At 32.1% G+C, this 24901-nt stretch overlaps 1 protein-coding gene across 3 annotated transcripts in view; it reads left to right on the top strand.

Moving 5' to 3' along the window:
* Window positions 1-24901, top strand: part of LOC129946942 (furin-like protease 2) — a 524816-nt gene that overhangs the window by 11229 nt on the left and 488686 nt on the right. For all 3 annotated transcript variants that reach the window (XM_056057326.1, XM_056057324.1, XM_056057325.1), the window contains exon 2: window positions 14877-15198. The gene's annotated coding sequence lies outside the window, so the exon portion shown is untranslated. The remainder of the gene's footprint in view (window positions 1-14876; window positions 15199-24901) is intronic.

The following is a 24901-nucleotide window of genomic DNA, read 5'->3' as shown; positions in this document are numbered from 1 at the left end:
TCAAATTGCATAGTGAAATGTTTCGACGACAGGAAAGGTTTAGAGTTGTTAGTCACTGGGCCCAGGTTCCGAACAGAACGTTCCGCCACCTAATTTATTTTATATGTTTATTATAAATATTAATTTCCGATTTGTCGAGTTGAAAATGTTGACACTTCTCGACATTTCCCATATCTACTCGTATCTCGAGAAACAATAGAGATATGTATAGACTTCAAATACATTTCACTTTACAGACAATAATATCGAAAAATAGAGTAAAGGCCCAACTATAATAGGCATAAGCTAGCATATGCGCGCATAAGTAAACGTGCGAATACATAGAATCTCAATACGAGTAAACATAATGGAGTCTAGCTCCGTTTCGTTCAATTTTTCTCAGTTTCGTTAACTTAAGCACACTTAGGCAAGAGCGATCCCAGTCGCTCGCCGCATAAATAAAATCTGACATTTAGATACGTGAGCAAAATTGCATTATGGCTATGCAGTAATTTCGCTAACTTAAGTGAATTATCGTTGGGTTTTTGACATAAGCTTATGTTTGCTTATGCCTATTATAGTTGGGCCTTAAGGATTGAGTACAAATTTTCGTTGAACCCAAATTTTGAAAAAAAAAAATCAACTAACGTTTTCTTTTTACAAATCAAAAAAACTGAAAAAGAATAATATAGTGTGATTTTTTAAAAGCTTTGGTAAAGTTTTTCAAAAAAAAAACACATACAATTCAGACAAATGCATGAAATCTTTATTTGAATCGATAGTACGGTTCATATAACTTAATGTTTGAAGTTTTTTTTTATGCAAATGTTGACCTTGACTGCGCCTCAAATGGTACATCCGCTTAGTCCCATTTTGGCATACTCTTTCCAACATTTCCAACATATCTCATGAATAAATTCTTCCAATGTGACAATTGATGCGCGCTTGTTTGTATAGACATGAGCTTTAACAAAGCCCCACAAAAATAGTCTAAAGGCGTTAAATCGCACGATCCATTATTGCTCGTGCTGTGTGGTATGTGGCACCGTCTTGTTGAAACCACATGTCATGCAAGTCAATTTCTTGCATTTTGGGCAAAAAAAAGTTGGATATCATCTCACTGTAGCTCTTGCCATTCACAGTTAAGTTACGATTTGCATCATCTTTGAAGAATTACGGTCCAATAAACCGCACCAAACTGTGACTTTTTTTTGGTTGCATTGGTTGCTCTTGCAATGTCTCTTACTGATATTCGCTCCAAAATCGACAATTCTGCTTATTAACGTACCCATTGATCTTCGTCGGTGAACACAATTTCTCGGTAAAAAAGTCGATCTTTGGCCAACTTTCCAAGAGCCCATTCACCAAAAATTGTACGTTGCAGTAGACCGTTTAATTCTTCTGTAAATTGAAAGGTATCATACCTGAATCCTTCCGCTTAATTTTCCGCGTTGTTGAGAAACAGAGGCAGCTGCGAACGGCGACGAATAGATAATTGATGGTCATCACTAACACTGGCCAATACCAATACTGCGATATTTTCTTCAGTTCGCACTCTACGTTAGCGTGTTGGTGGTTTAATGTCCAACAATGTAAATTGGTGCAAAATTTAGTCACAATAGCCCGAATAGCCGCTTCAGTGGGTCGATTAAACTGACCATAAAATGGAAGAAGCGTTTAATGAACTTTCTTAACAGAGTACGCATTTTGATAAAAAAAAATTCAATATTTTGCAAGCGTTGTTCGTTTGTAAGACGATTTATGGTAAAATTATAGACCAAACTGAAGATGTTTGTCAGTAAAACAAAAAACGTAACGTGCGTCACCTATTTAAACCAGTGTTGCCAAAAAGGTGATAGCTAAAAAATCACTTTATTTTACGAACAAAAAATGATGTTACCTTTAAAATAATTTTATGCAACGAAGAACAACATCTTCGACATTTGGTAAAAAACATTATTTTTAGTTGATAAAAATTGATTTTCGGCTTGAATATCTTATTCTTCTTCTATAGTTTCATTTTACATTTTACTTCTTCAACATTCAGTAATTTTTTTATAAAAATCCAACTGTCAGTTGTTGCGTATTACCCGTAACCTGATGGTAGTGCGTTGGACGTTGGACTGCGTTGGACGTTGTACTGCGTTAGACACGGGTACTGTCTATTGTGAGGAATTGACAGTTTCTCCAAGAGTAACTCTTGTCATGAAAAGTGCTTTAAATCCTTTCGGATTCGGCTTCAAACTGTAGGTCCATTCTATCTCTGACAACATTACTCGCACACAAGAATGGTTGAGAGTTGTGACTCACTAGGCCCTGGTTCACAATGGACTGTTGCGCCACCCAATTTATTTATTTATTTATTTAAATTCAATTCAGAAACCAACTAATTTATATTGAGGACTGGGCCATAACCTTTTGAATCATCTGAAATCAATATCAAACTAATCAAATTTCCGAATGAAAAGATTTTACGTTTATAAAATCGAACAATTATCTTTGAGTTTATTTTTCAGACTAAAAAAAATGAAAAAAAAACATAAAAACTGAGCTTTGCTCAAAAACAAACTTGATTCGAAATTTAAAGTAAAAAGTGCAAAAAGAAACAAGTATCAAAATAACATCAACAGAAAACTTGGTTTCAAAAATTTTAAACAAAATGTAACTTAAATTGGTATAAATTGGTTTTCGACTAAAAATCTCGGAAAAAAAAAACAGATATTAGTCCAGGAGGCGGCCGTCAAAGTACCTACCTCATCGAGTCAATGGAAAATTTGGGCATTGTGGAATGGTAAATGACACGAAGATTACGAAACCGCTGGTCGGACAGACTTTTTCCGGTCCTATTGGCCGCAAAATGGTCACTTCCGGTTGCGTTTTTTGGTGTTGGGGTATACCATCAGGTCAATGGAAAATTTAAATAGTAGTTGGTAGAGATATGGTGGTAGATTTAAAATCATTTGGTCGGACAGACACAATCCGGGCCCAACCCTTTGTCCGACCATCTCAAAAAACGGTATTTTTGGTGTTGATCTACCTCATCGGGTCAATGGACAAATGGGTTATCATATGAAAGCTTGGACTGTCCACTTTAAGAATCTACTGGTCGGACAAACTTTTCATGGGCCAAACATACGTCCGACCGCTTTTTCCCCAAAAAATGCTTTTATTTTTTTCATCTTTTTTCAACTCAATATTAAAAAATTTTAGGTCAAATAAATATAAAATTTGTATCAGATAAAAATTAACATTATCACCTAATTAATTATATAAAAAAAAGTTTTTAAAAAAATACAAAAAACCGTAACAAAATCTATTGATCATTTTTTTTCAGGAAATTATTTTTTTTTTATAAATTAAATAAATGATATACTTATCGACGAACTATCTACATACTTCCAAGGAAAAGTAAAATCCAAATTTTCAATTGAATGTTACAGATATGTCTATTTAGGGTATATGCATTAAATTTATTTTGTTGTTGTAGTGAGAGTCAAGTCATAGATTACTTAATACAAATTCATTTGTCACTCACAAATGCAATCAAAAAGAAATCATTTTGACATATGACTTAGCTCTTGCGAAAATGGCAATGGAAATTCAAATATTTTTTATAATTTTAATAATATTTTCATTAGTTTAGATGCGTTTCATATTCAAATGACTTTCGGAAAACGTATTGATGGTTTTTAATAGTCGATATATAAGTACAATCTATAGTTTTGGCTAAACTATCAGTAAACGGATTTATTGATATTTAGAGATGTAAACGAATCCATCCTTCCCTGACCGGTGTAATTCAGACATTGAACTTTGAACGGCTTTGTTTAGAAAATAACATCAACATTTCAGAAAATTACATTGATGATTTACAACACTTTTTTCAAAACCCATTGCAACCAAATAAGAACCCTAATTCAAGCCCATTGCTCAATGATATTTTTACTAAATACAGAGCGTATAAAGATCTCACACTTAAAAGAGATCATGGTAATACTCCTCGGTCTTTTATGCAATGTATTGCATTTATGAACTTTTTTTCGAGTTTTCAAGGAGTATAAGAACGAGTGATTTCAAATTGTATGTGGATTCTATTTTCGAACTTTCCAATTTGTTTTTTGTGTTTAACCAACCTAATTATGAAAGGTGGACATTCAAAAATTCTAATTTAATAAACGAATTCAGGCGGTTGCTTTTGGTATAAGGCGTACAGCAAAAAGTTTTGCTGGGTCAACAGTTGACCTAACTCTAGAACAAACCATTAATGCGGATGCTGCTAACTTGTTGACTGGTGTTTTCAAATTCAATATCAGAAAGACAACGCTGGGAACTAAGTCATAACCTAGGAACAAAAATTATTTCCAAAATGTTAACTTAATTAATTGATGGCTTTTACTTAATCCATCTTAGGGTCATTAGTTCCTAAAACATTTAAAAAAAAAGTTTTTTTTTGACGGTAGATGACAAGTGTTTCTCCTATGAAGTTCAAAGCCAATGTATTTCTAAAAGTGAGGAATATAAATACAGTTGTTGCTATGAAGAAGCCTATATACCAGATTAATTTACCATATAAGCAAATCAAAACCTAATTCGAAGATTATGTTTTGAGCATCTGACACAAACCTACTCGTTATATTTTACTGGCGAATATGCACAAATTCAAGGACTTGAAAATTTGGTTAGCAAGTGGCAGCTCGAAAAGAAATAATTTCAATTGCATAAACTATGCGCAACTAGCTTCGACATTAGGAGTGAATTTATGTGCTGCGGTACCAGCATTTTATGCCTTTACAGGTTGCGACTATACGGCCAGTTTTGTTAGAAAAGGAAAAGCTCTAGATATCCTTCAAAAAAGTAATTGTTATCAAGCTGCATTTGAAGCATTGTGTAAACAAACTGATCTCTTACTGGAAAAAGATACAGAAGTTATTCAACACTTTACTTCACATATGTATGGTTTACGGAACTGCAAAAGTGTAAATGAAGCTAGATTTCAAAGGTATCAAAACATATATGATTCTAAAAATACGTCGTTAGGCAGGTAATTTTTTTAAAAATAACAAAAACTTTGACTCTAGCTTGATACCCCGTATTTTAAACCACTCAATGAAAAAATTAAAATAACAATTTTTTTAAGTTCTATGTGGGCTAATGCCACAGAAGCAGACTGCGTCAAACTGAGGACAAAAGATTTTTTGTGGGTATTGAAGGATGAGAAGTTAATATCACTTTGGTTGCAAGTGGATCCCACTCCGCTTAATGTTGATGATATTATTTTAAAAAACAATGAAGAAGAAGAATTGGAATGTTTGAGTGAGGAAGATTCTGATGAAGACGATATTTTTTAATTTTGTATTATTGAAATTTTCGTTGAATAATTACTGGGATATAATATGCTAATTTTATTTTTTTTTATTCTATGTATTGATATGTGACATAATGTTTACTTTATACCTTTTTTGAAAAAATGAATTCATCTTAAATTTGAAAAATAAATTTAATGCATATACCCTATATAGACATATCTGTAACATTCAATTGAAAATTTGGATTTTACTTTTCCTTGGAAGTATGTAGATAGTTCGTCGATAAGTATATCATTTATTTAATTTATAAAAAAAAATAATTTCCTGAAAAAAAATGATCAATAGATTTTGTTACGGTTTTTTGTATTTTTTTAAAAACTTTTTTTTATATAATTAATTAGGTGATAATGTTAATTTTTATCTGATACAAATTTTATATTTATTTGACCTAAAATTTTTTAATATTGAGTTGAAAAAAGATGAAAAAAATAAAAGCATTTTTTGGGGAAAAAGCGGTCGGACGTATGTTTGGCCCATGAAAAGTTTGTCCGACCAGTAGATTCTTAAAGTGGACAGTCCAAGCTTTCATATGATAACCCATTTGTCCATTGACCCGATGAGGTAGATCAACACCAAAAATACCGTTTTTTGAGATGGTCGGACAAAGGGTTGGGCCCGGATTGTGTCTGTCCGACCAAATGATTTTAAATCTACCACCATATCTCTACCAACTACTATTTAAATTTTCCATTGACCTGATGGTATACCCCAACACCAAAAAACGCAACCGGAAGTGACCATTTTGCGGCCAATAGGCCCGGAAAAAGTCTGTCCGACCAGCGGTTTCGTAATCTTCGTGTCATTTACCATTCCACAATGCTCAAATTTTCCATTGACTCGATGAGGTAGGTACTTTGACCGCCGCCTCCCATACTATGAATCCAAACTTAATTTATCACATCCAAATATTGTTGATAACTTTTTAAGTAATTTTTTTGAAAAAACTCAATTGACAACTTTTTTTTATAAAACACAAAAATCTACAAAACTTTACTATAAACTGATAAGAAATTAATTTCGACTTAAGTATTATGAAAAAATATTGACTTAAAATTTTGTATCTCCCACAAATATTGTTATTTACATTTTGTTAATGTTTAAGTTATCAGTGTGGGTCGCATTTCAGCCTCTTTTCTCATTTCTGTATCGTTATTTCAGAAAACCATCAATACCTCGATTTATGTTCAATACAACCTTAGCAACTAAATTTCTGAAATACTTATAATCTAGAACTATCCAAAGTAAAATTAAATCATTTCCCAAAAACACACCAAAACATCTTGTGACATTTTCCAGATTCCTGTAATATTTCCTAAGCCATCTAAAATTGAATTTCCTGAAGTATTGATTATATTGATTAAATAGAAATTTGATATTAATGGAAAACAAACCAAATTTAAAATAAATAAAATATTATTTATGTATTTAAAACTGATTGCAATATCTTCTGTTTCAATGTTTAGGTTCCTTCACATTTTGATTTCAATTGCAAGTATTATAGAGTGGAAATATTTACTATTATCTTGACACACATGAAACATTATTTATTTAATGAATTATGAGAAGGGAAATCAATATTTTAATTTTTAATTTGCAACTGTGTATACACATTGTGATGTGTACACAAATGTGTGTTTATAAATAATTTAAAATTGTATTTAAATACTTCCATTCGTTAGTTTACGAATATATTTATGTTAAATATCTGTAAATATACAGAATATGTAGATTTTTAATTATTATCAGCTAAACCTAATGGTACATTTGTAAAGGTATATGAATAACCATTTTGTTGTTATATTCGTCTTAATATAATATTCCTATTTATTTTTCATAATAATAGTAATAGAAAATCACAAATTTAAGCGTTAATCGTCACAGTATCGAGAAATATTCGGTTTTCCAAATGATTTTCTCACATGTCATAACAATTCCAAAAATATTTGCCCTCACATTTTTTTGAAAACACATTTAATTTTAATAATAATAAAAAGTTAATTTGTAATAATAATAATGGACTTTAATTTGTTGACAAATGAATCATTAGTAAATGAAAGTATCCTTCACTAAATATATGTCATTTATTATATTATATTTTATTTTGAGTTGCGTGTTTATAATATTGCTTTTATCATTAATGGTGTTTCAACATTTAATTAAGGGTATAATTAATCATATTTTTACCTGCCCCACCAAAAATATATTATCTGTATTTTTTATTTATTTTAACTTGTATCAGTGTCAGTGTGGTACCCGTGGCATGATGGTTAGTGCGTTGGACTGTCATGCTAGAGGTCTTGGGTTCGATCCCTGCCTATGCCATCTAAAGTCTTTTCACGGGTACTGCCTCTTGCGAGGAATTGACAAATTCTCCAAGAGTAACTATTGTCATGAAAAAGTGCTTTCTCAAAATTAGCCGTTCGGAGTCGGCATATAAACTGTAGGTCCCCTCCATTCCTGACAACATTACTCGCACACAGGAATGGTTGAGAGTTGTAAGTCACTAGGCCTTGGTTCTCAACGGACTGTCGCGCCACCCAATTTATTTATTTATTTTTATCAGTGTCAATAGTAATTTTTTTATTTAAAAATGTGAAGGCTATTTGAAATAATCGAATGTCCGTAACGTCTAGCATGTTTTGGCTTTTGAATTTTTGTTCAAATTTTAATTAACATTAGAAAGGTTTGTTTGTTCGTTTTGTCCCGAAAAAAAAAAAACAAAAAAAAATTGATTCATTGACTTTAATAGGAAAACAAAAGAAAAAACTTAACGGATTTGTATTCAAAAAAAGACATTGGGCTTGGTATGAACACGGTTTAAGTTTTATTGTTTTGCTTATTTAGGAAATATATGTAGTATCAACGGTATGGGAACCCCCGTAAATTTAAGAAAAGGGCGGTTATTAAAAATTGTTCATGTCTTAAATTTTCTGTAGATCGTCTTTTCAGTTTTACTTGCGATGCAAATAAATAAATTTTACAACAAAACAACCAATAATGTCCATAGAAAAAATGTCCAATAGCGAACAACTTTTCACACGGGAATTGTAAATTTTAAGCTTTTATCTCTAAAAAAGTATATATTTGATTTTTTACATATTTTGTTTTTTATATTTCCATAAAATTTAATTTTTAATATTTTCAATGCACAATAAACAAACATTGTTCTTGTTCAGTCTTAATCTTTAACCTCAATCGTTTTTATACTCATTTTGTGTAATGCCTCCTTTTTTGACGAATCTCTAATTTGTTGAATTGGTTACCTCAGCCAAGAAATTTTGCTGGAACATTCTTCGGTTGAACAGATGTGTACTCGAGTTGACCTTCCTGATAATCACTTTGGTAACAGGTTTTTAAGTATTAATATATTTGTATCTTATATTCCACCTAGATCTACTGATGTAGTTTATACCTTGCATTTTTTAAACATATTTAAAATTTTAGAAAATATTAAAGATAAAGATCATGTTGTTATCTTAGGTGATTTTAACCTTGGCAATGTTAACTGGGATTATTCTCCAAAAGAAAAATGTCTATTTCCTCTAAATTTAAACAATACGATTGATTCAAATTTTTTTTAATTCTATTATGTCTCTTGGCCTAGTGCAAATCAATAATGTTAAAAATTCAATTGGAAGAACGCTCGACTTAGTTTTTGTAGATCATATAGTTAATGCAGAGCTCTGCGAAAGTGATATTCCTATATTAGAAAATAGTATTCACCATAAAGCTCTTCATTTCACTCTTGATTTACTGTCATGTAAAATTTCTAAAATTGAGCATGATGAATATAAGTTTGATTTTGCTAAAGCTGATTACATTGCGATTAATACATTTTTTTCTCAAATAGAATGGAATATTGTTTTTAATAGCAACATACTTGGAAGCTTTAATTTCTTCTTAAATACAATTAACACTGCATTTGTCAACTATGTGCCGAAAAAAAAGGCAAGGAGAAACAATAGACCGATTTGGTTAAATAGACGCCTACTTAACTTAAAAAAAGCTCCGATTAAAAAGTATAAGAAGAGTAAATCCAATCCATCTATTCCTTCCGAATATTTGCGAACAAAAAAAGAATATGAATTCTTAAAAAAAATTCCTATATAAACACTATCTTTTCTCTGTTGAGTCAAATATAAGATCCAATCTTAAAGCATTCTAGTTGTTCCTTAATAGTAAAAGAAAAACGATAGGTTATCCAAAAAATATGTTTTATGAAGGAGCTGTATCGAAAAGGGAGGATGATATTTATGATATGTTCAGTTCTTTCTTTCAGTCAAATTTTGTAAAAGACTTAGACGCTTCAAGCCTTAATTGTAATATTTATAGGAGAAATAATATAACCAATCTTGGTTATGTGATTCTAACTGTGGATGAAGTAAGGACTGAATTGTTGAGTTTGGACTCAAACCTTGCTTGTAGTCCTGACAAAATTCCACCCATATTTTTCAAAAATTGTTCAGAGTTTATGGCAATAGCACTTACTTCAATCTTCAACTTATCTTTACAAACTGGGGGATTTCTGGATTCATGGAAAGTATCCCTAATAACCCCAATATTGAAATCAGGTTCAAGACAAAACACATCTTATTATCGTCCTGTGTCTAAATTGCCATTGATCCCGAAATTTTCGAAGCAATTGTAAAACGAAGAATTTATAATTAAGTGAAAAACTACATTTGCGAACCCCAACATGGGTTTTTTACCGGTCGATCTACCACTACCAATGTAACTTTATTTTCTAATTTCTTAAGAACTAAATAAGAGGATGGTTGTCAGGTGGATGTTATATTTACTGACTTTGCAAAGGCCTTTGACAGGGTTCAACATCAAATACTTATAAGAAAATTACAGTTAATGGGTTTTCGCTCTTCTTTGCTCATATGGTTGTCCAGTTATTTGACTGGACGAAGGCAATTTATACGTATTGGTAACAAAATATCAAAGGTTATCTTTAACCGATCTGGAGTTTCTCAGGGAAGTCATTTGGGACCTATACTTTTTCTGCTTTTCATAAATGATTTGTCTTTGTATATTATGAATTCAAAGTGTCTGCTTTATGCTGATTACCTCAAGATTTTCAAGTCTTAAAAAAGTATAGATGACTGCAGTCTTCTTCAAGAAGATCTTAATAATGTTGTTAATTAGTGTGCTATTAATAGATTGCACTTTAAAATTTCTAAATGTAATGTTCTCTCGTTTTTCATGCTTCGTCATCCTTTTTTATTTTAATATTCTACCTCAAACTCAGATCTAGTTATAGTCAATTTTAAAATGGATTTAGGCGTAATATTTGATCAGAAACTTAGCTTTGTACCGCATTATGATTATTTAATCTCGAAAGCCAATGCCATGTTTTGATTCCCTAAGAAGAAACTCTCAAGATTTTTTTGATCCTCACGCTTTAAAATCCATGTATACATCTTTAGTTAGATCTGTTTTGGAGTATTGTTCTGCTATATGGGATCCATATTATGTTTGTCATATCAATAGAATTGAAAACATTCAGAATAGATTTACACGTTATGCTATCGGAAAGCTGGATTGGGATTTTGCTCCTTCTTAAAAAGACCGATGTAATCTTCTCGGGCTAATGAATCTTCAATCTAGAAGAAAATATTTTTTAATAATGTTTGCTAGAGATGTTCTTATGAACCATATTGTATCCTCCTATTCTTTCTCTTTTCAATATTTATGCACCTGAAAGATCTATAAGATCTAGAGATTTTTTTATATTGAGTATCATAGAACAAACTATGCCCGTAATGATACTATAGTCAAATCTTGCACTGCGTTCAACTCCATTTCCAAAGTAATCGGCTTTAGTCAAGTGAGATCAATTTTTAAACAAAATGTTCTTTACCTTATATATATTGGTGCTTTGTATCTTGGAAACTAAGTTTTAATTTAAGTTGTACCTATAATTACATTATATATTTTTTTATCATTATTATAATATTTATTGTTTTTAATGTTAGTCTGATAGATGTAAGTCGACAGGTGAAATAAATAAATACAATCAATCAATCAATACAACTAGTAATTTATGGGTCAAGTCTGAGAAATACAAAACAAAAAACGTGTGCCCCAGGGTTCTGTTCTGTCTCCGACACTTTTTCTCATTTTTATTAATGATATCCTGTTTTAAATTTCTAATTCACTTGTTTCCTTTACTGACGATATTACCCCCCACATTTTGTATATTCGTTTTAGTTAGCTAGTTAGTCATTGAAAACTTTATTTAACACAAAATAATTTTAAATTAACAATTTCATCTTAAGTTTCAAATGGTTTGGAAAAAGGCCGTCTACCAGATTGATGATTTCGCCTCTTCCTTTAAATATAACACTCATTATGTTGAGTGAAAAGCTGTATTGAAAGTACGTCAGTTCTTTGAGGTCGAAGTTCAGTTTGCTGTAGACCATTATGCATTGTGATGATTGTGCTTCCGTTTTAAATTTTTCATAATAAGTGTGGCTTATTCTCTCAAGGATCCCATTAAACAAGTTACTAAGGTTCATAGAACTTATATAGGATGAAATTCGGGAGTTTTCACCAAGAATATTTGCTAGTAGTTAAGGTGTGCTGCACTATTTGTTTTGGCAACCGTCCCTCATCCATCTCCAATATTTTAACAATATATTCAAAGTGCATCTTAAAAGTGTCGAAAAATAAAAGTGGAACGGTTGTTTCTAAATGCAGCAAATAGTTTAGTATGCAAGCTGGTAATCGAAAAATCCTTTTTAAAAAATACCTCAGAAACTTGTGCCCATAAAGCAGTATGGACGCAGCAGTCGCACGAAAAATTTTCAATTTCGAACTATGATCAATGTATTTATTATCAATGCATCGATTCCACATTGAAGATACTGCACGTTTTGCATCGGCCAACTTACTTTGAAAATGTTTTCTTATGCTGAGGTTTGCAGTGACTATCACCCCTAAGTATTTAAACTCCTGCACTATTGTAACATATTCTCCTTGATATCTCAATTTTTCGTTGTTTGCCTACCACCTCCTTTCCTTAAGATCATCATTCATCGGACAGATTCCAAAGTTTACAGTAGCTTTCAAGACGCTTCATCATAAGCCAAAAAAACTATGTCATCAGCAAACTTTAAAGCAGGTATTCACATGTTTCCAAACTGGATTCCTCGACCGGTCGCTTCTACAATATCATTTATAAACAAAATGAAGAGTAGAGTGCTTAAGACACATCCTTGTTATACTCCCATTTGCGTTGTGAACTTCTCGGAAACAAATTCGCCATTACATACATAAGCCACATTGTTCCTGTACATTGCTTTTAATAGAACTACAATTTTGGAAAATATTCCTAATTCATATTCATTTTAAAATTCACAATCCTAGTCTTTGGACGTGGATCTTCAACAGTAATGTACGGATAAGCTCATTAAGTTCTAACCTAGACAGAATTGTTGAATGGGGAATCACAAATCTAGTAAAATTTATTGGCTCAAAAAAACAATGCTGCTTACTGTGGTTAAAACATTATAAACCACCTTTGCTACTATCCATTCAGACTTTTGCATCAAGGAGACTGATTTATGTGTATCTCTATGATGTCTTCAAAAATGTTGCAAGATGTTTGGGTTGTCTAACCTAATGTCATAGAAGAAGTTTTTCTTCCTCTCTCACCTAGTAGTTACTTAGAAGACTTTTATATACGTCTAAAGCTCGGGTACAACTGCTATCTATGGACTATTGCTCCTGAAACTTACGTAAGTCTCTTAAAGGGTGTTGAACTTACTCCAAATTGATTGGTGATGATATCATAGTAGAATCATTTACGTCACACTCACCTCTTTATGCTCTAGAGAAAAAGCTATTTCCATATCTCCCCTTAAGTCGTAATACTCAAACTTCTAGAAATGCTCATCAGTATCAGTACCTTCGAGCTCAACTTCAGTTGTATTGTTAAGAATACAGCCTTGTTCTTTAGACGTACTACGCAAATGTTGCATGCTTTGACATACTGTCTTTCCCCGAGAAGGTATTTTTTAGGAATTTTAAACCAATGTGCACCGACACCACCTTTCAAAGCCTCTCGCCATTGGTTTTTATTTATGTGTATTGGAAAAATTAGGTTAAGAAAGCCGAAGGAAAACCTAATTTTTCCAATACACATAAGTATATATTCATTAGTCAATACATTATCTTTTAATTTCATTGCTTTTTACTCACACTGTGTCTTGGCATAATAAAGGTATTAAAACTCCCCTTTGTTAAAAAAATATAAAGTATTTTTATTTGTCTCTAAAATGTTATTTATTTGTTAGAATGAACCTCATTTTTCTTAGATATTCAATTGTTTTATCTTATTGGTTCTATTTTTCGGGGTCTGTAAAAATATCAAATATTATAAAATTTGTGTTCAAATTTAATTTGATGAATTTTGAGAATTTTAAGCTCCATGTAACATGTACATATTTAGAGGCCTCATATATTTTTGTACAAGTTATAGCAAAGCATAGTAATATTAAGTTTTATTAGTTATATTCAAGAGTTTTCAAACAAGATATTTTAAATGTTATAAAAAAGCATCAGTCCAGGTTTACAAAAGAGCTTTCAATATTTTTAAGATTTAAATTCTCTCTGAAGTACACACAACATCATCTCTATTTCAAGATTCTTTTAATTTTTTGCACATAGAAAAGTCTGACACTTATTGAATTTCTAATCTCCATGTTAAAGTAAACAACATACATAATATTTCTATGCTCTGAATTAATGAACTCATTATTTGATCGTAATTATTCAACAGTCCTTGAAATCGAGAATAGGTTTTTGATTCTTAAAGCATGAATATGGATATTGCAGATACGAAATAAAGAAAAACCTTACACAACCGTGTTAATCGAAAAATAAAGCAACCTTTTCATCATTCTGAATAGATAGATACTTTTTGTTGTCTTCTAACAATCAATAGTTGTGGTATAAAGATAATGCTGTAAATATATTTCAAAATAAGTACTTGTTTACTATATACATATATAAACATTTTTATAAATCGACAATGAAACAAAAACGAAAACGAAAACGAACACAAAGAAATAATTGAACCACAAATTAGCGCGTAAACTCAAAGTCTGACTCTCAATAAAAGTATCTGCAGCACCATATAACAAAACAAAATGATTCCATCTGTACTCTATAGATTATTATTATTATTGTTATTATCCGGACTGCACTATACGTTTGTAGATACATGTGTATATCAATGGAATATAAAAAAAACACCTAAATAACAACAATATCTACGTCGCGTCGTAGTCGTGCAGAATAATTACGTTGCTTCGTGATTTATTTAACTTGTGTCTTTTTTTTTTTTTCTTAAATCAAACCAGAGTGAATGTGCTGGCCAAACGACCTTTGATTAAGAGGTCTTGCGTACATAGTTTTAATACCATATCAATTTTGTTCTTTGTAAGACTCGTATTATTTTTATAAATAAAATATAATGTATCTAATTGTTTTTTTAATCAGTGTCAAATTTACATATTTCAGCTTTGATTCAACGTTTTGTGCAAATTCTTTGTTTTGAAATTAAAATAAATACAATTTAAATTAATTCAATATAATAAAAAATAAAAAGTGTCAAGTGTGCAAAAAAAAATCGTGTAAAAAAGAATCACTTTGGAAAATCTATTTACGAGTAATTCAGAATTTAAAACAAACAAAAAAATCATCATCTTTTCTGCAACAACGCAAAACAAACCTCATTATCGACGGAACAGTCATTCTGATACTTTCAACATTTATAGCTGAGCAGTGAGCAGTTAGCAATTAGCAATTAGCAGAATGCAATAAATTTCTCCAGCAGATACGGGTATGTATACGATACGTTATATTATCAGAATTAGCATTATTATCAGTCAGAGTTAATTTAAATATTTTTAGTTTTCGATGAATTCTCAATGTTTTTACGATATTTCAAGAAAAATATTCTCTGAAAAATGTATGTCAATCCGTTTAATATTAAGCGAAATACGGTAATTTATACAGTTTACGGTATGTGGGTCATGCAAACCAGAATCGTTGTTTAACCTTAACCCTATGTTTTTTGAAAACATCCTTTTCACTGACCACGATAAATAAACTATGAAATTTTGAATACTTTTCAGTACTTCATTAAATGACTTTTGTTGTCGGTACATCTTCATACTTTTTTATGTCAAGAATAACCGAAGTATCCGGAAGCGGAAAGTTTCAGTTTTATCCGGACTTTAATATTTTAAAAGAGCTTTTACAAAATGCACTTATAATTTGGGATAATCGAAAACCGAATTAGTCCTATTTTCGAGGGAATACAAAATTCCATATGTTAACCCTCCCTTTAATAAGGGTATCCAATCAGAGCTCTCAGACGAGTCTAAGTATGTGGATCTTATTTTAGCTAACAAACTTAATTGGAAACCTAATATGGAAGAAAGAGTTAAAAAAAGCTAATGCTTTATTTGCAAAAAAAGGCATTGGTAATAAATGGGGCTTAAAACCTGAATCACGCATTTCCCTTTAAACTCCACTGCAGTGGGCTTACAACAACATTGGCCCCTCCGTAATTCTTAAGCATTTAGAATCAAGAGTAAATCCACTTTTACGCAGATAATGGATCAAAATCAAATGAAAGCGTTTGTGGAGGTGTGTACTCTGAACGACTGATATTAAGTCTTTAATTCCGCCTTCACATTCATTGTAACGTGTTTGACACTGAACTTTTAGCGATTAAAGAAGCCTTTTCCTATCTTAAAGAAAACGTGATATCAACATCTGATATCCATAGTCAGGCCGCTATTAGATCTCGTGACCCTGTCTTTGCAAACTCGATAATAGTGCGGAACTGTCGACCATATGTAATGGAGCTGGCAATACCGTTTAATATTCACATTTTTCTGGATGTAGAGCCATAGAGCCATTCCAGAAAATTGTAATGTAAATGAATGCGCCAGAAATGGTACAGTATAACCTATTTTTATTGGCTCTTGCTGGAAAACATCAGATGGAATATCATTATCACTTATCAGGTCCCTAAAACATCTTGCCCACACTAGATTTAAAGTGCTTAAGGTGCTTGATATCTCTTAGCAGATCTCATATATGCTCAATAATCGGTGTCATAACCGGGCTCTGTAAAGAAGGAAAGCACGCCACGTGGCGAGGCGTATGCTCAAATAACTTTTGCAGAAGCTGTATGGATGAGAAAACAGGTCTTCTTCTTCTTTGTACATGCTCTAGCTCCAAAACGCAAAAATTACCTAAAATAATTCTTACGATCTCATTCATATTAACATAATCAGTTTCTCACGTTTTGTAAGGGATTGACGTGGTATTACAATGGGCCATTATTAAACTGGCTTAAGTATGTCCTACCTCATCACGGACAACCACTTTAACCTAACCTAACTTAATCTTACATATCCGAAATCTAGTATTTCACTATAAAATTGAATTTAGAAAAACGCAACATTTCCGAAAAAAAAAACTTTGAAGTGAACTCCATTGCTCTGATTCCAGTATTTTTTTTTAATTAACTTTTATTAATTCATTCTTAAACCTATCTTAAATCTAGACAAAAATTCATAAAACTAGCCTAATTATCTATAACTTACAACTTACTTAATGGTCCCATACGGACGCTCTAAACTATAACACTAACTACGCACCACAATGTCAATTGGTTGGTATCAGAAAATATGAAGTTCTAACTAGAACTCGATATCGATATGACTTATTGCTTCTGTACAGAACGCATTTGGGACCGATTAGAGACCTAATATAATAACTCGTACGGTTACAAGATTTTAGCTTTTTTTTAGTAGTTGCTTAGGAACGAGCCCTAACAAATATGGGGTTCCAAATTGATCACTGATGGTCGGCAAACAAATTAATACCTTTTGAAGGGATTAAGATGTCCTAAATTCGAATCTTGCCATTTAATTTTTCTATCACGTTAGGTTTTTAAAATATGCTAAAAACAATCAAAAGGTTGGTTTTTTGAGCCTAAGTTAAAACTCGAAATATCTTTTAAAAATAAATGGTATGATGATTCTAAAGATTACAAACATTTCTCTTTATAATTTAAGGAATTTTAGTGTCATACTTAGTTTCTGGAAATTCTCATTACCTAAAAGTCTTTATTTGAATCTATATGAAGTTTCGAGACAAATTTGAGTCTGATACTTGAATAGTTTTCAAAAATATGTTTCGGAATTTATTTTTAGTACTGATTTTAAACCAAAGTCTAATTTCCAAGTTTTAAAAATATCTGTTCTTAATTTCAAAAACTTGGTTAAATAGAATTGGTTAGATAACAGACTCGTCAAAAGAACAAAACTAACTTTGAAACCTTTTTGCCTTTTTCTCTTAAAAAACCCTTTCAACAAGAATGGTCTAGCATTTTTTTTTAGATTTTTGTAAGAAAGATGAAATCTAACAAGTTTTGAAGTTTTTTTTTGGAATATTGTATTAAAAAATAGAAAATTTTTAACTGAATATTGAAGGCTAGGATTATAGATTTCGAAAATGGTCACGGATTTAATTGAAAATAAGCTAATGGAATATCCATTTTGCGGTTCAAAAATAAAAGCAAATAACATTCTTTTTCATGATATTTCTTTGTTCAATATTACACTAAGTTTGAACGTAGATATTATTTATGAAATATTACATCATTATCATTAAATAACCACCACGAGAATTGTTGCAAGCATCGACTCTTTAAAGGTAGGTTGGGTTAGGTTGAGGGATCATTATATCATCCATTGATCATTACAGATCCATGGATGATATATCTATGGTATCACACCCGTGAGTATTGCTACTCAAGCTAATAAGAAAAACCTATGTGTTCAGTTAGTCAAGCCATTTAAAGGCTTTGACGAAGTTCAGAATGTTAGTCCCTGGCGTTTTAGAGAGTTATTCTAAATCCCCGAAGAAATAGTTGCCAAGCAGTTTGTTCCTTTGATGGGAGAGTGCGGGACAGTGACACAGAAAGTGCGGAGTGTCTTTATGCACCTTCTCGTCACCGCATCCTCTGCATAGATCATCTGAACTGATTCTCATCTTTTTCATATGGTAACTTAACAGACTATGTCCGGTGATTATGCTTGCAAGAGATCGGAGTGATCCCTTGTGCAGCTGCATAATTCTTTCCGTTCTTTGTTTGTTAAAACAGGGCCAGATCTTTCTTGTTGTGCTGCAGGAGTCAAAAAGGTTCCACCTTTCATCGGCATTGATATTGTATCGCTGTGACCTGGGACCCAGCAGAGTCTAATGTTGCGGTGTGCGCCAAGAACCTTAAGCTCTTCGAGCAGCATGAAACAAGCTTTGATATAACCTCAGTTGCAGTAATCGTTTTTATTGCCGTTTGGCTATCAATGTAAAAGGTCATATCAGCTCGTGGTATCGCCATCATTGATAGCTTTTTAGCAGCTGTTGTCACTGCCAGGACCTCCGCTTGGAAGACGCTACTGTAGTTTGGAAGCCTAAGCGAGGCGGTTAACTTGAGAGATTCAGAGTAGAAGCCAATTTTTGACACGTATAGGGCGGTATCTCAGCCATAACTTAACGAATGTTGGTTTTTAAGTGCACAAGAGTTAAAGGTTTATCTGCATATACCCGGCCTTTTGCATAGCCCTACAAAAAAAAGTCCAGCGGTGTCAAATCGCATGATCTTGGTGGCCAGTTAATATTGCCACGACGGACGCATTATGTGAGCTGGTCTTTATGTGGATGTAAGTGTAGATTTAAATGCAAAATACACCATAATGTGACGTAAGGTAGTCCTAATTCCTGAAAACCATGAGGTTCCGACTCACTCGGGTATTTCACTTACAACAGCGATATTTTTAGTATTACGACGATTTACACTATCTGTAACGAGTCCCTTCAAATTTCTTCGTGATTTTGTTAATTGCTGGCGTAGTTGTACGATTATGTAAACCATAGTCTCCTCTTAAGGCACGATATGTAGCTGTGGCAGAATCACAATTTTTGTAGTAGGTTTTAACAATTTGTATGCGTTCTGCGATATTTTTTTTCGTAAATTTCAGACTTTCAACTGAAAAAAAATAGACAGATATCGAATTCTAGCCCTATATTTTTCAAACCACAAAATGAATAATCCATTACTTCATAAATTAAGGTTTCTTCACAATTGATTAAGGTTCGTCAATCAAAGTAAGATAAGGGCCCAGTAAGGAAATGAATTGACATTAAGATTCCGGGAAGAAATTAGTTGTGTACAAATGGAACTTAAATATGTAAGTGCAATAGAAATTCAGTATTCTTCTAATTTCTTGCAGAAATGTTATATAAGATTTTAGCATGATTTTTGAAAATGTTTGATGTTTTTCACTGAATTTCTTCGAAGTCATTCAGTCTTGCAACGTCTATGTATCCATAAAAGGCAAGGGATTTTTAAACGATGAATTTAGTATATATGGACATTTTAAGAAATATGCACCTACAGTTTCCGTTTGCATCTTCAAAGTTAAATAATAAGACAACTGATAAAAAAGTGAAATAGAACTTAAGGCGGCCCATATACACAACACTTGTGTCGGTGCAGTCAGCGATTTTCGGTGTCAGACACCGAGTGAGTAAAATCCAAAGATTTTGATTTTGCTGTCTCGATAAATCACATTTACCATTCAGTTGCATCTGAATCGTTGTTAAGTGCGGTGCGTGGCAAGCTTTAACGTCATTCAATCTGATCTTTCCACTTTGAGATCTGTTTTACAACTAATGTGTGTACGATTTAGTGTGACGTGTGTACCGGAGTGCCACACCGGATGTCAGTTTAAGTGCGGTTTCTATGGGCCTCTTTAAGCGGTGTTTGCTCTAGCCCACTCACAGCTCACATATCTGCACACCGACATAAGTCTAAATACAAGTGTGGTGTCTATAGGCTGCTTAATACCGCATTTGGTCCAAGTGTGGGGGAGATTTTAATATTGTTTACTTTGGTTCGCATCTCAAACTAATTGTTTAATGAATATAAGAGACAATTAGGGAAATAATTCAATTTTGTAAACATAATTCAAAATTGTACTAAATATGACATAGATGTACTTTCGTAAGCCTTTTTCACACAGTGGTATAGGTATTACATATATCCTATTTATTTAAGGCGATGCGATGTAAACCTTTAGGACACGAAATCTTGTGACCATAATTCTGTTTTTTGCTTCCCTTACTTTTTGTTTTCGAGTGCTTTTTATAGCAAAGCTATGCTGTCGGTATGAGTAATTACGTTCAAATTTATATTTTGTTGTTTTGTGGGATTTGATTTGGTATCTGGATTCTGGAACATGCCATGTGAAGTTACGTCAGGTATTCTGTTAAGGCTCAGAGGGGTTACTTTTTTCTTTCTGTTGAGCCCTTAAAAAACACACAGCATACTTAACAAGCAGAAAAAATAAAATATATGTAGGTATGGATATGTATTTTTATCAGTTGTTGGTTTGGTGGCTGAAGAGGCAAAACGATTTTTATCGCTAGAAGCACATTATTCAGAAGGGAGATAGATTTGTGGGTTTAGCTGTGGAAATAAATACAAAAAAAAAACTCCAGAAAAAGAATTGTTTTTTCTTTTTTTTTTTTTACTTTTGTACAAGGATTGTATTACGCGGAGTGTGGCGTGTGGAGGTGGTAGGAGGGAGGTGTGTAATATTGGTGTAGGGGGTTGAGTGGATAAAATGTCATGCTGTGCGATAATTTCTTTTGTAATTTTCATTTTTTTTCTCTGATGGTTATACTCTCTGTTAGCTGTCACTGGTTTCTTGTTAACATAAAAAGGTCGCAATGTGATAATGCTGTAAGGGGCATGGTGTGGGCGGGTGGGCGTTGGGTTGTGTATAACAAGGTCACATTGTGTAGAATGGGATTGAAAAAACCAAACAGGAGAATATTCTATTTAGGTAGGTATGTATATGGATTGGAAGGCTTGTTTTACATTTGATGTTAAGGGTGAATGAATTTTGTTGGTTAGGCGTTTTTGTGTCATAATTTAATTTTTGATATTGTTATTCGATGTTAACAAATTAATAAATCGTTCTTTGAGATTTAAAGCTCTTCTTATTTTTTTTTTGTCAGAAGCAGGTACGTACCCTATAGTTGGTTCAAAGTTCACGTTCCCATAAAAATGAGTCTCTTCTCAGTCTCATGTTTAAAATTTTAGGCCCTAACTTTAGTTACATTTCTTAACAGTTTATGATTGTGTGAAAGTGTTGTATGCTTAAACTAAAGTAAAAAGACTGATGAGCTGCGAGAATTTAAAAAAAAAATTCGAATTAAAATACCTGTACGGTATCCAAGAGTTTAATCAGACTTTTAATCAGGGGGAGTAGGCTGACGATATTTAAAAAATATACTGTGAATCTTAACCTTACATTAACATGTTTTAAGTGACAACTTTAGTAATAATATATTTAAATTGGACGGCTCCCTACATTATGAAAGCATTCCAAGAGTTTTTTTTGTAAATATGCCATATTTCAAACTTGTGTTACAACGTAGCTTTTTGTCAAAAATATTATATTCTGTTCTTGTTGGCATTTCTCAAAATGCAAAGAACAGTGCAAGGACTGATGCAAAAAACCCTGAAAATGAGAAAGTTTGCCAGAAAAGTGTGTTCTTTTTTGTAGGAAAATAGTACAGAAACTGATATAAGGAATTGTTTGGATTATTTTTGACGTACTTTTTCCGGACTCAATTTTCGTTCATTATTAAAATCGTTATCAATTTTCTCACTCATAGATTGGAGCTGTGAATGTTTAGTTCTTGAATTTAAAGAAATAGGTGCATTATTTCAGTACATAACTTCTATAAAATGTGAATAGAAACAAATTAAGGTAAGCAAATAATTTGGGAAGGAACTTTAGTGTGCCACTTGCAAATTACACATACTGTCTTTTCACTTCAGTTCTCGAGAGATTCAAAGCTTTTGTATTAAAGTAATAAATATGAAAAAATTATTAAATGATAATTTTTGCAGTTTTTTGGATTCGTTTTTAAGTATCAGTTCTAGAGCATCCCCAGAACATTCATTTCAAAAAGGAGATTTCTTTAATTTCTTAAGACCTTAAAAGTTTTTGTATTTAATAGAAAATCAATTTTGAAAGAAAAAACAACTTACAAAAAGCCTTACTCTATTTATGTGCGTAAAAAAAAGCAGATGGAATTTAAGAAGAGGTCCAGGAATTTAAAGGCAACTTAGTATCAAATTGGTGAATAATTGATCTTTCTCTCAAAATAGATATTATCAAAATAATTTAAAGCACTGCTAAAGTTATTCCAAATTCTAAATTGAATTGAAAACATAGATTTATTTGCTTTGACAGCAAACCACTTTTTAGAAAATATCGTTAAATTACTAAGAAATCTTCAGATGAAATCCGTACTTATACAATTTAACTGTATAAGTTTCATAGCACATATGAACCTCCCTGTATTCATTGGTCAAAAGTTGATGAATTTGTGCTGCGCGATTAGAATAGAGTTACATTTCATATTGTATTCTTGGTCCCGTCCTCAGTTAAGAGTGGTACTTTTGGTAGCACAGTTTATATGAGTGAAATACAAATTTTATTTACATATATAAGAATTAAATTATTGTGTTCATATCCATTAACGTAATAGGAAGAGTTTTAAATTCAAAAAAGCTCCTACGACCCTCATTGAGACGCCATCGACAGTAGCGTGGTGGATGCCTTTTTGAAAGATTCCGTTCTTCAAGAGACGAGACCGAGATCTTAGGATTCTTTGACTGATACAATTAATAGTACTCTAAAAAAAGTTGGTGATACAGCTCAAGACTGTGTTTGGTGAAAAAATTTAATTGGTGTATGTACTTTTGAGAATATTCTTGATTAAATAATTAACTTTATTTTATTTAAATAATAATATATTTTACATTTCGTCTTAATATTTAATACTATTTGTGTTCCTGTTTTGTGCTTAATTACGTTGGTATGACGAAAATTTAATTTTTTGAATACTTTCACAAAAATAATGATTTATCAAAAATGAAAACAATTTCGAAAAAGCCTCTTACTGCAATTGAATTACATTTGTAAACAGATTATCGATTATCATAGAATTATGGTTCAATGGTGATGCTAGGTACTATTAAGGAAAATCATCTTCCTTTACACAGATTTCAAAATATGTTTGCTTTGTAGCAATATGGTTCATATAGGAACTTGCTTACTGTATTGTTTCAAACTATAAGTTTTTTCAATAAGGGAGGGTAGATGTTGATATGGGATAAAAGATGCTGTGTGTGAGGTATTAACAAAATTCTTTTTTGTTTGAAAGGCGCATGTTTGCCACTAAGTGTAGAATATGACATTGTTCAATTGCCCTCCTAGACTTCTTACGGTGGCACGGTTACGAGTGGTCCAATTTTCAATGTCTCTTCCGCTAGATTAGGCCGAATTGAGCGATGGACTGTGTTATGTTTTCATCTTTAGGGCATCGGTCGATTGTGGTTAATTTGCAAAGACATGCGAACCCTGCGAAAAGAAAACTCAATACTCGAATTCTTTGCAAATTTCTTCCAATCAGTACAATCAACTCCTAGTATGAATAATCTTCCCTGTATGCTCAATACACCAAGTAAGGGAGATATTGTTGCATTAGAGTTAAGTAGTTATGAAGTTCTTTCAGGACTTAGATCACTTAAATCAAAATTAAATGCTGGAGTCGACGGTATACCCGCTATATTTCTCATATATTGTGCCTCATCACTTTGCTATCCTCTGCTTTGTATTTTTAGTAAGTCCCTATTAGAAGGAATTTTTCTTGATTTGTGGAAAATATCTTACCTTATGCCAATTCACAAATCTGGTTGCAAGAACTTAGTGGAAAATTATAGAGGTATTTCAAAGCTTTCAACCATTCCCAAGTTTTTCGAGAGTTTAGAAAAAATAAAATTGAATTTTTAACGAAAGAATTCATATCTGAATTTCAACACGGATTTATGTATATCTGGGCGATCCACCACTCCAAAAAAGGGCTCTTTTTTCAACATACGTAATTAATTCTATTGAGGCATTGAATCAGGTAGATGCTGTATACACAGATTTTAGCAAAGCCTTTGATTCTGTTAGCCATCACTCATTGCTACGTAAGCTTAAGATATTTGGATTCCACTCTAAGTTTCTGAGTTAGATTTCGTCATACCTCATAGGTAGGTCTCAAAAAATTGTCATTGATAACTTCCTATAGAGGTCTATAGAATGTACTTATGGTGTCCCGCATGGCAGTCATTTGCGTCCTCTTCTTTTTAATATTTTTATCAATTACATTACGTTAGCCATAAATCACTCCCAGTGTCTCCTACATGCCGATGATCTTAAATTGTTTCTTAAGATAAAAAGTGTTGATGACTGCTATCGTGTTTAATCCGAAATAAATTGGGTGGTTGAATGGTGTAATTCAAATAGTTTGACTTTGAATTCTTGATCGAGTCTAACACACTCTCCTGTGTAGAAAATATCAAAGATCTTGGTATAATTCTTGGTTCAACT

This window comes from Eupeodes corollae, chromosome 2 (genome assembly GCF_945859685.1).
Source record: "Eupeodes corollae chromosome 2, idEupCoro1.1, whole genome shotgun sequence".
In the NCBI taxonomy this organism is placed as follows: Eukaryota; Metazoa; Arthropoda; class Insecta; order Diptera; family Syrphidae; genus Eupeodes; species Eupeodes corollae.
This window is presented reverse-complemented; position numbering and strand designations above follow the sequence as displayed.